Source organism: Bubalus kerabau, unplaced genomic scaffold, assembly GCF_029407905.1.
Source record: "Bubalus kerabau isolate K-KA32 ecotype Philippines breed swamp buffalo unplaced genomic scaffold, PCC_UOA_SB_1v2 scaffold_40, whole genome shotgun sequence".
NCBI classification, from domain to species: domain Eukaryota; kingdom Metazoa; phylum Chordata; class Mammalia; order Artiodactyla; family Bovidae; genus Bubalus; species Bubalus kerabau.
Genome location: NW_026577894.1, coordinates 3016935 through 3032113, shown reverse-complemented (window position 1 = coordinate 3032113; position 15179 = coordinate 3016935). Strand labels below are relative to the sequence as shown.

The 15179-nt window shown below is 40.4% G+C and overlaps 1 long non-coding RNA gene across 1 annotated transcript; it reads right to left on the bottom strand.

Moving 5' to 3' along the window:
* Positions 1–282: 282 nt before the first annotated feature.
* Positions 283–15157, bottom strand: LOC129640751 (uncharacterized). The gene is made up of 3 exons (XR_008708950.1): positions 14914–15157; positions 10791–10879; positions 283–1031 (listed from the first exon to the last, which is right to left on the bottom strand). It is a non-coding gene; the product is annotated as an uncharacterized LOC129640751 (long non-coding RNA).
* Positions 15158–15179: the final 22 nt, after the last annotated feature.

Genomic DNA, 15179 nt, shown 5'->3' with positions numbered 1-15179 from the left:
TTCAAACAATAAAATCTTGGTAAAGACAAACTACACTCAAGGAATCTGTATGCCCCCGACCAGTTCAGCCACAAACGACTCCAAAGGGGAGAGTCTAACTCTTTCTGGGGAGAGGGGTGCCCCACTCCCAGCCCGATGGTCGTTAGGTCCCCCAGCATGGCTTTTGCTCTAGGCCAAAGCTGTCCAGTGAAGTGTACTATGGACTACAAACTCAAGCTCCATATAATACCTTAAATTTTCTAGTAACCACATTTAAAAACATAAAGAAGCAGATGAAATTAATTTTCAAATTATATTTTAATCCAGTAAACAAAAAGTATTATCATTTCAACATGTGATCAATATGTCACAAGTCATGGCTGGCGTGCAGGTAAGTCTGACCTTATTTTGATGACTAAATACATTCCTTTCTAAGACAAAGTGCCACTCCTAGGATGGGAAGCTAAAATGGGAACCCCTTTACCTTGGGAGTAAGCCTGTCAGGTAAAACACAAGACATCTAGTTAAATTTGGTTCTCAGTGAATAATTTTTTAGTATAAGTACATCCCAAGTATTGCAGGAGATGGACTTCTACTAAAAAAAGAAAAAAAAGTTTTCATTGTTTCCCAAAAATTCAAATTTAACTGGGATTCATGTATTTCTGTTTGGTAAATCCAGCCACCTAAAAAGCATGATTAGAACGGATTCCTTCTTTAGCTAAAAGAGAGTACATCAGTGGTGAGTGAACACAGCTCTCTCCCATCAGGGCCAGAGTTAACGATCACGGGAGGATGACGTGTCATCAGGTGGCCAGTAGGGTTCAGAAGTGCAAACGTGCATCTTCCTTGGCCCAGCACAGACCACAAGGTACTGGCAACCCCACAAAAGACGAGGCGATAAGGCAGAGGAGATGAAGGCAGAGGGAGAAAACATGGCCAGTTCAGGAAGCAGCAGAAGGTGATGGTGCCCAGGAGGTCACAGGCCAGCCTGCTGGGGAGCCTCACAGTTCAAGGTGTGAAGCGCTCTTCCCAGGGTTCAGTGGTGATCACACCTGCAGGAAGGTGCACAGCTAAGCAGTAGGGGGTCACTGAAGCCCAGTGGCTACTCTGCTCCACCCTTGTTTCTTTTCCATGAAGTTTACAAAATATCTGTACATCCTGTACTCCCATGAACCTTGTACAAGACCTTGATCTTAATGCAGCATCTGCACCTTTGCAACCTGCTGTAGGATTTTCTTTTTTTTTTTTTTCTTTTCTTTTTTTTTTTTTTAATTTTATTTTATTTTTAAACTTTACATAACTGTATTAGATTTGCCAAATATCAAAATGAATCCGCCACAGGTATACATGTGTTCCCCATCCTGAACCCTCCTCCCTCCTCCCTCCCCATTCCATCCCTCTGGGTTGTCCCAGTGCACCAGCCCCAAGCATCCAGTATCGTGCATCGAACCTGGACTGGCAACTCATTTCATACATGATATTTACATGTTTCAATGCCATTCTCCCAAATCTTCCCACCCTCTCCCTCTCCCACAGAGTCCATAAGACTGTTCTATACATCACTGTCTCTTTTGCTGTCTCGTACACAGGGTTATTGTTACCATCTTTCTAAATTCCATATATATGCGTTAGTATACTGTATTGGTGTTTTTCTTTCTGGCTTACTTCACTCTGTATAATAGGCTCCAGTTTCATCCACCTCATTAGAACTGATTCAAATGTATTCTTTTTAATGGCTGAATAATACTCCATTGTGTATATGTACCACAGCTTTCTTATCCATTCATCTGCTGATGGACATCTAGGTTGCTTCCATGTCCTGGCTATTATAAACAGTGCTGCGATGAACATTGGGGTACTCGTGTCTCTTTCCCTTCTGGTTTTCTCAGTGTGTATGCCCAGCAGTGGGATTGCTGGATCATAAGGCATGTCTATTTCCAGTTTTTTAAGGAATCTCCACACTGTTCTCCATAGTGGCTGCACTAGTTTGCATTCCCACCAACAGTGTAAGAGGGTTCCCTTTTCTCCACACCCTCTCCAGCATTTATTACTTGTAGACTTTTGGATTGCAGCCATTCTGACTGGCGTGAAATGGTACCTCATAGTGGTTTTGATTTGCATTTCTCTGATAATGAGTGATGTTGAGCATCTTTTCATGTGTTTGTTAGCCATCTTTATGTCTTCTTTGGAGAAATGTCTATTTAGTTCTTTGGCCCATTTTTTGATTGGGTCATTTATTTTTCTGGAGTTGAGCTGTAGGAGTTGCTTGTATATTCTCGAGATTAGTTGTTTGTCAGTTGCTTCATTTGCTATTGTCTTCTCCCATTCTGAAGGCTGTCTTTTCACCTTGCTAATAGCTTCCTTTGATGTGCAGAAGCTTTTAAGGTTAATTAGGTCCCATTTGTTTATTTTTGCTTTTATTTCCAATATTCTGGGAGGTGGGTCATAGAGGATCCTGCTGTGATGTATGTCAGAGAGTGTTTTGCCTATGTTCTCCTCTAGGAGTTTTATAGTTTCTGGTCTTACGTTTAGATCTTTAATCCATTTTGAGTTTATTTTTGTGTATGGTGTTAGAAAGTGTTCTAGTTTCATTCTTTTACAAGTGGTTGACCAGAGTTCCCAGCACCACTTGTTAAAGAGATTGTCTTTAATCCATTGTATATTCTTGCCTCCTTTGTCGAAGATAAGGTGTCCATATGTGCGTGGATTTATCTCTGGGCTTTCTATTTTGTTCCATTGATCTATATTTCTGTCTTTGTGCCAGTACCATACTGTCTTGATAACTGTGGCTTTGTAGTAGAGCCTGAAGTCAGGTAGGTTGATTCCTCCAGTTCCATTCTTCTTTCTCAAGATCGCTTTGGCTATTCGAGGTTTTTTGTTTTTCCATACAAATTGTGAAATTATTTGTTCTAGCTCTGTGAAGAATGCTGTTGGTAGCTTGATAGGGATTGCATTGAATCTATAGATTGCTTTGGGTAGTATACTCATTTTCACTACATTGATTCTTCCAATCCATGAACATGGTATATTTCTCCATCTGTTAGTGTCCTCTTTGATTTCTTTCACCAGTGTTTTATAGTTTTCTATATATAGGTCTTTAGATTCTTTAGGAAGATATATTCCTAAGTATTTTATTCTTTCCGTTGCAATGGTGAATGGAATTGTTTCCTTAATTTCTCTTTCTGTTTTCTCATTATTAGTGTATAGGAATGCAAGGGATTTCTGTGTGTTGATTTTATATCCTGCAACTTTACTATAGTCATTGATTAGTTCTAGTAATTTTCTGGTGGAGTCTTTAGGGTTTTCTATGTAGAGGATCATGTCATCTGCAAACAGTGAGAGCTTGACTTCTTCTTTTCCAATTTGGATTCCTTTTATTTCTTTTTCTGCTCTGATTGCTGTGGCCAAAACTTCCAAAACTATGTTGAATAGTAATGGTGAAAGTGGGCACCCTTGTCTTGTTCCTGACTTTAGAGGAAATGCTTTCAATTTTTCACCATTGAGGATAATGTTTGCTGTGGGTTTGTCATATATAGCTTTGATTATGTTGAGGTAGGTTCCTTCTATTCCTGCTTTCTGGAGAGTTTTGATCATAAATGGATGTTGAATTTTGTCAAAGGCTTTCTCTGCATCTATTGAGATAATCATATGGTTTTTATTTTTCAATTTGTTAATGTGGTGTATTACATTGATTGATTTGCGGATATTGAAGAATCCTTGCATCCCTGGGATAAAGCCCACTTGGTCATGGTGTATGATCTTTTTAATGTGTTGTTGGATTCTGATTGCTAGAATTTTGTTAAGGATTTTTGCATCTATGTTCATCAGTGATATTGGCCTGTAGTTTTCTTTTTTTGTGGGATCTTTGTCAGGTTTTGGTATTAGGGTGATGGTGGCCTCATAGAATGAGTTTGGAAGTTTACCATCCTCTGCAATTTTCTGGAAGAGTTTGAGCAGGATAGGTGTTAGCTCTTCTCTAAATTTTTGGTAGAATTCAGCTGTGAAGCCGTCTGGACCTGGGCTTTTGTTTGCTGGAAGATTTTTGATTACAGTTTCAATTTCCGTGCTTGTGATGGGTCTGTTAAGATTTTCTATTTCTTCCTGATCGAGTTTTGGAAAGTTGTACTTTTCTAAGAATTTGTCCATTTCTTCCACGTTGTCCATTTTATTGGCATATAATTGTTGATAGTAGTCTCTTATGATCCTTTGTATTTCTGTGTTGTCTGTTGTGATCTCTCCATTTTCATTTCTAATTTTATTGATTTGATTTTTCTCCCTTTGTTTCTTGATGAGTCTGGCTAATGGTTTGTCAATTTTATTTATCCTTTCAAAGAACCAGCTTTTGGTTTTGTTGATTTTTGCTATGGTCTCTTTTGTTTCTTTTGCATTTATTTCTGCTCTAATTTTTAAGATTTCTTTCCTTCTACTAACCCTGGGGTTCTTCATTTCTTCCTTTTCTAGTTGCTTTAGGTGTAGAGTTAGGTTGTTTATTTGACTTTTTTCTTGTTTCTTGAGGTGTGCCTGTATTGCTATGAACTTTCCCCTTAGGACTGCTTTTACCGTGTCCCACAGGTTTTGGGTTGTTGTGTTTTCATTTTCATTCGTTTCTATGCAAATTTTGATTTCTTTTTTGATTTCTTCTGTGATTTGTTGGTTATTCAGCAGCGTGTTGTTCAGCCTCCATATGTTGGATTTTTTAATAGTTTTTCTCCTGTAATTGAGATCTAATCTTACTGCATTGTGGTCAGAAAAGATGCTTGGAATGATTTCTATTTTTTTGAATTTACCAAGGCTAGCTTTATGGCCCAGGATGTGATCTATCCTGGAGAAGGTTCCATGTGCACTTGAGAAGAAGGTGAAATTCATTGTTTTGGGATGAAATGTCCTATAGATATCAATTAGGTCTAACTGGTCTATTGTATCGTTTAAAGTTTGTGTTTCCTTGTTAATTTTCTGTTTAGTTGATCTATCCATAGGTGTGAGTGGGGTATTAAAGTCTCCCACTATTATTGTGTTATTGTTAATTTCTTCTTTCATACTTGTTAGCATTTGTCTTACATACTGCGGTGCTCCCGTGTTGGGTGCATATATATTTATAATTGTTATATCTTCTTCTTGGATTGATCCTTTGATCATTATGTAGTGACCATCTTTGTCTCTTTTCACAGTCTTTGTTTTAAAGTCTATTTTATCTGATATGAGTATTGCTACTCCTGCTTTCTTTTGGTCCCTATTCGCATGGAAAATCTTTTTCCAGCCCTTCACTTTCAGTCTGTATGTGTCCCCTGTTTTGAGGTGGGTCTCTTGTAGACAACATATGCAGGGGTCTTGTTTTTGTATCCATTCAGCCAGTCTTTGTCTTTTGGTTGGGGCATTCAACCCATTTACGTTTAAGGTAATTACTGATAAGTATGACCCCGTTGCCATTTACTTTATTGTTTTGGGTTCGAATTTATACACAATTTTTGTGTTTCCTGTTTAGAGAATATCCTTTAGTATTTGTTGGAGAGCTGGTTTGGTGGTGCAGAATTCTCTCAGCTTTTGCTTGTCTGAAAAGCTTTTGATTTCTCCTTCATACTTGAATGAGATCCTTGCTGGGTACAATAATCTGGGCTGTAGATTATTTTCTTTCATCATTTTAAGTATGTCTTGCCATTCCCTCCTGGCTTGAAGAGTTTCTATTGAAAGATCAGCTGTTATCCTTATGGGAATTCCCTTGTGTGTTATTTGTTGTTTTTCCCTTGCTGCTTTTAATATTTGTTCTTTGTGTTTGATCTTTGTTAATTTGATTACTATGTGTCTTGGGGTGTTTTGCCTTGGGTTTATCCTATTTGGGACTCTCTGGGTTTCTTGGACTTGGGTGATTATTTCCTTCCCCATTTTAGGGAAGTTTTCAACTATTATCTCCTCAAGTATTTTCTCATGGTCTTTCTTTTTGTCTTCTTCTTCTGGGACCCCTATGATTCGAATGTTGTAGCGTTTAATATTGTCCTGGAGGTCTCTGAGATTGTCCTCATTTCTTTTAATTCGTTTTTCTTTTATCCTCTCTGATTCATTTATTTCTACCATTCTATCTTCTAATTCACTAATCCTATCTTCTGCCTCTGTTATTCTACTATTTGTTGCCTCCAGAGTGTTTTTAATTTCACTTATTGCATTATTCATTATATATTGACTCTTTTTTATTTCTTCTAAGTCCTTGTTAAACCTTTCTTGCATCTTCTCAATCCTTGCCTCCAGGCTATTTATCTGTGATTCCATTTTAATTTCAAGATTTTGGATCAATTTCACTATCATTATTCGGAATTCTTTATCAGGTAGATTCCCTATCTCTTCCTCTTTGGTTTGGTTTGGTGGGCATTTATCCTGTTCCTTTATCTGCTGGCTATTCCTCTGTCTCTTCATCTTGTTTAAATTGCTGAGTTTGGGGTGTCCTTTCTGTATTCTGGCAGTTTGTGGAGTTCTCTTTATTGTGGCGTTTCCTCGCTGTGTGTGGGTTTGTACAGGTGGCTTGTCAAGGTTTCCTGGTTAGGGAAGCTTGTGTCGATGTTCTGGTGGATGGAGCTGTATTTCTTCTCTCTGGAGTGTAATGAAATGTCCAGTAATGAGTTATGAGATGTCTATGGTTTTGGGGTGACTTTGGGCAGCCTGTATCTTGAAGCTCAGGGCTGTGTTCCTTTGTTGCTGGAGAATTTGCTTGTTATGTCTTTCCCTGGAACTTGTTGGCCCTTGTGTGGTGCTTGGTTTCAGTGTCGGTATGGAGGCGTTTGATGAGCTCCTGTCAATTAATGTTCCTTGGAGTCAGGAGTTCCCTGGAGTCAGGGATTGGACTTAAGCCTCCTACTTCCAGTTATGGGTCTTAATTTTACAGTAGTTTCAAAACTTCTCCTTCTATACAGCACCACTGATAAAACATCTACGTTAAAGATGATAAGTTTCTCTACTGTGAGGGTCACTCAGAGAGGTTCACAGCGTTACATGGAGAAGAGAAGAGGGAGGAGGGAGTTAGAGGTGACCCAAATGAGATGAGGTGGAATCAATAGTGGAGAGAGTGGGCTAGCCAGTAGTCACTTCCTTATGTGCACTCCACAACTGGACCACTCAGAGATGTTCACGGAGTTATACAGGGAAGAGAAGAAGGAGGCAGGAGACAGAGGTGGTCAGAAGGATAAAAGGGGGAAATGAAAAGGCGGGAGACAGATCCAGCCAGTAATCAGTTCCTTAAGTGTTCTCCACCGTCTGGAACACACAGAAATTCACAGAGTTGGGTAGAGTAGAGAGGGGTTAGGGAGGAGATACAGGTGACCTGGTGGAGAAAATGGAGAGTCCAAAGGGAGAGAGAGCAGTCAAGCCAGTAATCTCGTACACTAGTGAAAAATGGGTCCTGAAGATTGGGTTCTTAAAGGTACAAAATTGGTAACAAATACATAAAAACAAAAATTAGAAATTAGAGTAGAGTTTGGAATTTCAAAAATGCGATGTTAATGAAAAGGAGAAGGAAAAGAAAGAGAGAAAAAACGAACAAAGAAAAACAAACAAGGTCGTGAAAGTAATAAAGAAACTACAGGTACAAAATTGATAACTAATACCAAACAGCAAAAATTAAAAATCCAGAGTAGAGTTTGGAATTTCAGAAATACAACGTTAAAAAAAAAAAAAAAAAAAGAAGAAGAAGAAAAATAAAGAGAGAAACCAAACAAACCAACAAAAACAATGTCGCAAAAATTATAAAGAAAATACAGGTACAAAATTGATATCAAATACCAAAAAGCATAAATTAAAAATCTTGAGTAGAGTTTGGAATTGCAGATATACGATGTTATATAAAAGAAGAAGAGAAAGAAACAGAGGAAAAAAAAAAAAGTCACAGCAATTATGAAAAAAACTATAGGTACAAAATTGATAACATATATCAAAAGGCTAAAATTAAAAATCTAGAGTAGAGTTTGGAATTTCAAAAATGCAATGTTAAAGAAAAGAAGAAAAAGAAAAAAAAAGAAAAAAAAAAAAAAAAACCACGGTCAAAAAATTATAAAATATATATATGAAGTTTGCTGAAGAAGAAAAAAAAAAATAGGGTCTTTTTTTTTTTTTTGCAAAGTAATAGTTATAAAAGTGAAAATTAAAGGACAATAGAGGACTTAAAAAAAATTTTTTTTTAATTAAAGAAAAAAAGAAAGAAAGAAAGATTGATCGTAAAAATAGTAAAAATATATCTAGGTCTTTCTCTGGTTTTGTTGTGAGTATTGTGGGTTCAGTTCATTTTTGGCAGTTCCTTAGTCCGACTTATATTTCTCAAGATCTATAGGCCCCTTCCTATGTAATCCGTAGTAACCACAGGGTTTTAATCTATGGCCTGTAGCTTCCAAGGCGTTTCCCTCTGTTAGAGCTTCTTCTGTTTGCTGGTCTCTTCAGTGTCTGGTTCCCGCCCTGACACAAAGGGGACGGTGGAGGACCCTATTTTTTTTTTTTTTTTTTTTTTAATTTAGGCTCACTTGTTCAGCCGCGCTGTGGGGAGGGAGGGAGGGATGCTGCAAACAGATAGCACTGGCGTGCGCTCGAAGTGCCTCGGCCACACTGGGTCTGCCCCCGCTCACGGCGCGTGTAACCTCCCTGCCCACACTGCTTGGGCTCTAGGTTGTTCCGCCGGGAACAATCAGAGGCCGGCCCTGGACTGAGCTCCCAGGTCCAAGCCGCTCAGGTTCAGGCACTCGGGTAGTCCTCAGAGGCGCAGACTCGGTTGGGCCTGCGTTTTGTGTTCTTCCCAGGTCGAGCAGCTCAGGCGATGAGGTGCTTGGCGGGCGCCAATGCTGCGACTTATCGCCTCCCCGCCACTCGGTTATCTGGGTGTAAAACCGGCGCACCTTCTCAGGCAGATGTTGACCGTCCAGACCCCCAAGAAGTTTTAGTTAGCAAAGAAGCCTGCTTACAGTTTTATAGATAGTGTCTCTCTGGGGCTGCGATTGCCCCCTTCCGGCTCTGGTTGCCTGTCACCGGAGGGGGAGGTCTGCAGCCGGCTATCTCTGTTCAGTCCTTTGTTCTGTGCGCGGGCCTGGCGGTGTCTTAGGTTAGGGCTGGCTTTTCTCGTGGTAGATATCCCACAGTCTGGTTTGCTAGCCCAAATTATTTCGCTCAGATAGCGCTCAGGACATTCGGCCCGATTCTTACTCTAAGGGACACAGCCTGTGCCGCACTTCCCTGCCCAGCCCCCGCTTGCTAATGCCGTGTGCAGGCGTCTGCGCTGCTTCTCCGCTGGGGGAGTTCCCGTAGGGCTCACAATCCGCGATTTTTAATTGTTTATTTTTTTTTTTTCCCCTCCCTTTTATGTTGCCCTCTGTGCTTCCAAAGCTCGGCACAGATTCGGCAGTGAGAGGGTTTCCTGGTGTTTGGAAACTTCTCTCTTTTTAAGACTCCCTTCCCGGGACGGAACTCCGTCCCTCCCTCTTTTGTCTCTTTTTTTGTCTTTTATATTTTTTCCTACCTCCTTTCGAAGAGTTGGGCTGCTTTTCTGGGTGCCTGATGTCCTCTGCCGGCATTCGGAAGTTGTTTTGTGGAATTTACTCGATGTTTAAATGCTCTTTTGATGAATTTGTGGGGGAGAAAGTGTTCTCCCCGTCCTACTCCTCCGCCATCTTGGCTCCTCCTCTCGGATTTTCTTTACCAATCAAATTGTTCTTTATTTTTACTTTATGTACTAAGAACTCTCACAATGGGTGACGAGAGAGAAGTATCGTGTCCAACTTATTAGATATTCCTTAGTATCTTCCAAGTGAGAGTGGTGAAACATACCCCCCAAATTCCTAAAATTCCTCAGAATTGCAGAACAGTAGTGCCTGGTTAAAGCTAAGGGGCACGGTGGGCCCAGAACCTTGGGGGAGATGTGTTTCAGGTTAATTTAGGATTGAGCATGTGTATGGCTTGGAGGAATGATTCAGAGCATCTCATACAGTAGATCAGGGTGGACCTTAAGAAACTCCAGTTTTAACCACTTCCCAGGTGATGCTACCACGGCTGGTCCAGTGATGACACTTTGAGAACCACTGACTTACACAAGGAGACAGCTTCCACAGAAACTGAAACGGCACTTTTTGAGACACTTACTCTATTTTATTCTGAGAGCTTCCTCACATGGAAAACCCAGATGCCAACTTGAAAATTAGCAGAGTAGCTCTTCCACAACTAAGGTTGTAAAGAAAAAACAATATGGAGATGCATTGGAAGGGAGAGATAGAGTCTAGTCAGGACCCATACTCCTGATGGGTGACCCAGAATTAGGAGGGGGCATTACCAACTTGGTATCTTCCCTGGGAGGACATGCTGAGCACCTGAGCCCTGGTGACCTGAATGAGGAAGACAAGCCCCCATATCTTGATTTGAAACCAGCAGAGCTACGTCTGGGAGAGAGCTGGGGGCTGTGGTAAGCCAAGACCCCATGCTTAGTAGGTTAGTGCCAAACTTACTGACGCTGAATGTTGCCGGTAATGATGCTCAATGTAGCCACAGGTCACATGGGAAAGAGAATTATATACTAATTTTAGGACACGTGCCAAAGGGGCAAGGATTTCTTGAAACTTTATCCAGGGATGAAATCACTTGACATTTAAAAAAATCCTCCCTGTACCCAGCTGTCCCAGTGCTAGAAGGAGACTTTTCTGACATTCCTCACTTACCTTGCTAGCACTGCTTGCCCTGCTATGTCTCTGTGTTCCCTGTGGAACAGACATACCCAGCCCAGCCACGCCCACAACGCTCCTCCAAAATGGCTTTGCCCTCAAGGGCCTGGATTCCCACACAATCGCCTCCTTTCCTACCATTCACGGTGGGTGGACTCAGCCGTGACTTGCATCCCCTCAAGGTGAGTCCCACTCCAGGTCAGCTCCAGCCAGAAGTACACCTGCAACTGTTGAGGTGGGGCTTACATTCAGCTGCACTGGGGGCCAGCCAGACCCACCAGCATGCCCAAAGCAAATGCAGGTCCATCTAACAGAACACCAAACTCAGCCTACACAGGAGACACCCTGGATTTCCTGTCTCTGGTGACCTGGGGGAGCTGTTCCTTTGGGCCGCCTAGGAGACACTCTACAAACATCCACTTATTCAACATGGAGACATAGTTCATCTACCTAATATTAATGCATAGAAACAAAAAGGCAAAATAAAGAGACAAAGAATCTATGCTAAATGAACAGCTAAGACATAAACTCAGAAAAAGAACTAAACAAGATGGAGATAAATAATCTACATCAAATGACTGCAAAGTAAGGGTCATAAAGATATTTACTGGGTCTTCCCTGCTGGTTCATTTGTTAAGATTTTCCGGACAATGTAGGCAACAAGGGTTCAACCCGTGGTCTGGGAACTAAGATCCCAGGCTGCGGGGCAAGTAAAGCTGCATGTCACAGCTGTTGAACTCATGTACCCTAGAGCCTGTGCTCCACAAGAGAAGACAGAACGATGGGAAGCCCACGCACCAAAACTGAGTGCAGCCCCCACTCTATGCAACTAGAGAAAGCCAATGACACAGCAAGCCCCAGTGGACCCATTAAATAAACGAATAAAAGATATTGACTTCTATCAGGGGAAGCATGAAAGAACAGAGTGAGAACTCCACAAAGAGGCAATAAGTATAAAAAAGAACTGATTATAATGGAAGAATACAATAACTGACACGAAAAATACAGCAGATGAGTCAAGAGATTGGATGACTCAGAGGACAGATCAGTAAGCTGACACACAGAGCAGTGCCGGTGCACTGGGCTGACCCAGAGGGAGGGGGCGGGGCCTCAGGACGGGGAGCACATGTGCACCCGTGGCGGATTCATGTCAATGTACGGCAGAACCACTACCGTACTGTAAAGTAATTAGCCTCCAATTAAAATAAATATTTATATTTAAAAAAAAGACAAAGAAATACAGAGTAGTGGAAATCACCCGATCTGAGCACCAAAAAGAAGAAAATAAGCCAAAAAATTGAGGATAGTTTAAGGCCATTTGGTGGATATCAAACATGCTAACATTCACATTATAGGAATTCAAGGAGAAGAGAGAAAGATAAACTCTCCCTTGAAGAAACAATGACTGAAAATTTCCCTATATTGTTGAAGGAAACACACCCAGGTCCAAGAAGCACAGAGAGTCCAACACAGGGTAAACCAAAGGAGAAACATGCCAAGACATATACTGATCAAACTAAGAAAAACTTAGCAAAAAGAGAAAATGGTAAAAGCAGAAAGGGAAAAGCAACAAATAACAAGGGAATCCCCATAAGTTTAACAGCTGATCTTTCTGAAGAAACGCTGCAGGCCAGAAGGGTGTGGCATGATATACTTAAAGTTATGAAAGGGAAAAACTTACCAGCAAGACTACTCCAACCGGCTACGACCTCACTCAGATTCAAAGAACTCAGTACCTTTACAAATAAGCAAAAGTTAAAAAATTCAGCACCACCAAAGTAGCTTTACAACAAATATTAAAGGATTCTCTCTAGGCAGGAAATAGAAGGGAGTGAATAGACATGGAAAAAAAACAGAATAATAAAGTAAATAATAGTATCATGCATAGCAATAATTACCTTACCTATAAATGGATAAAATGGTCCAACTGAAACACAGACTGGCTGAATGGAAACAAAAACAAGCCCCATATAAATGGTGTCCATAATACATCCACCTCAGACCTAGGGACACACACGGACTAAAACGGAGGGCCTGGAAAAAAGGTATTCCATGCAAATGGAAATCAAAAGAAAGCTGGAGTAGCAATTCTCATCTCAGATAAAATAGACTTTTAAATAAAGACTATTACAAGAGACAAGGAAAGACACTCAAGGAAGACACTTACAAGATCCAGGAAGAGGATAGTGCAATAATAATACACACACATCCAACACAAGAGCACCTAAATACGTAAGACAAATACAAATAACCATAAAACAGGGAATCGACAGTAAGAAAATAATACTAGGGGACTTTACCACCCCACTTATACCAATGGACAGATCATCCACAAAGAAGATTAATATAGAAACATAAGCCTTAAATCACACATTAGACTAGATGGACCTTATTGATATCTTTAGCATATTCCATCACCAAACAGCAGAATACATTTTTTTTTTTCTCAAGTGCACATGAAACACTCTCTGGAATGGATCACATCTTGGGTCACAAATCAAGCCTTGCAAAATTTAAGAAACTGAAATCACAGCAAGCATCTTTTCTGATCACACTGATACATGATTAGGGATCATTTATAGGAAAATTTGTAAAAAACACAAACACATGGAGAAATCAAACAGGTCACTGAAGAAATCAAAGAGGAAATTTAAAAATACCTAAAAACAAATGGCAATGAATAAATGACAACCCAAAACCTATGTGATGCAATAAATCAATGCTAAGAGGGAAGTTTATAGCAATACAAGAAGCCTACCTCAAGAAATGAAAAGAACATCAAATAAACAACCTAATCTAACACCTAAAGAACCTAGAAAAAGAGGAAAATGGCCACAAAACCTCCAAAGTTAGCAGAAGGAAAGAAATCATAAAGATCAGAGCAGAAATAAATGGAAATGAAGGAAACACGAGCAAAGATGAATAAAACAATAAGATACGTCTTGGAGAACATAAACAAACTTGACAAATCATTAGCCGGACTCATCAAGAAAAACAAGGAGAAGACTCAAAGCAACTTGAAATGAAAAAGGAGACGTTACAACAGACCACAAAGAAAGACAAAGGGTCATAAGAGACAATTAGAAATAACTGCATGACAAGAAAATAGATATCCTGGAACAAAAGGACAAATTCTTAGAAAAGTACAATCTTCTAAAGACTGAACCAGGAACAAATAGAAAATATGAATAAATCAAGCACAATAATTGAAATATTATTTAAATTAAAATAAATTAAATATTAATTTAAATAAATTAATTCAATAGTTAATTTAATCAATATAATAGATTACTTTATAATATTAATATAATACATAATTTAATATTTAATGATTAAATTAATTCAATAATTTAATTTAATAATTTCCATTATTAAATTAAAAAATATTCAATTATTCAAGGACAAAGGAATCGTCCCATTGGGACAATCTGGTATCCATGTGGGAAGGTAAGTTGGATCCCTACCTCACAAAACACCACCAAACCAATTAGACACATATTAAAAACCAACAATTGAAGGAAAAACTTTACAAAATTTGGAACAATTTTTGATGAGGGGATATCTTTTCTTTAAATTGAGGTATTGTTGATTTATAATAATTTGTTTGTTTAAGGTGTACAGCAAAGTGATTCAGTGATTCAGCCTCTCAGGTGCTTCCTTGGACAAAATGCATTCCCTTTGGGAGGTCCCTGGGCCATGCCCTCAGAACAGCTGCTGCTGCTAAGTTGCTTCAGTCATGTCGGACTCTGTGCGACCCCATAGACCCACCAGGCTCCCCTGTCCCTGGGATTCTCCAGGCAAGAACACTGGAGTGGGTTGCCATTTCCTTCTCCAATGCATGAAAGAGAAAAGTGAAAGGGAAGTCGCTCAGTCCTGTCCGACTCTCCGCGACCCAATGGACTGCAGCCTACAAGGCTCCTCTGCCCATGGGACTTTCCAGGCAAGAGTAGTGGAGTGGGTTGCCATTGCCTTCTCTGTCAGAACAGCTAAGAATCCTGAATAGGCAAAGCAGCAAGCATATGGTGGTGCTTGTGGGGGGTTTTTAGACTGAATAAATTATTCTAACAGTATAAGAAACTGGAGAAGGCAATGGCACCCCACTCCAGTGTTCTTGCCTGGAGAATCCCAGGGACAGGGGAGCCTGGTGGGCTGCCGTCTATGGGGTCGCACAGAGTCAGACACGACTGAAGTGACTTGGCAGTAGCAGTGGTAGCAATACAAGAAACAAGTCCAGAGGTTAAGAGAGGATCTCCAAACCTACCTTCAAACAGGAGGTCTTGCTCCCTTGAATGTGGGTGTGTGAAACAGCGCTTGGGAAAGGAAGAGGTGTGTCATGAATATTTTGTCTGCAGAGGACAAAGCGGTGTGTAGAGAGGATGTGCAGGCACGTCCCAGGACACTGAGCACACGGACACATGGACTGGAGTCTCAGCTCTGCTCTGGGGGCATCACACTCTCTCTACCCCGGACACAGGGTGAGCAGCTCGCACGTATCCTGGAGAGTATGGTCACATGACCTGGACCTGG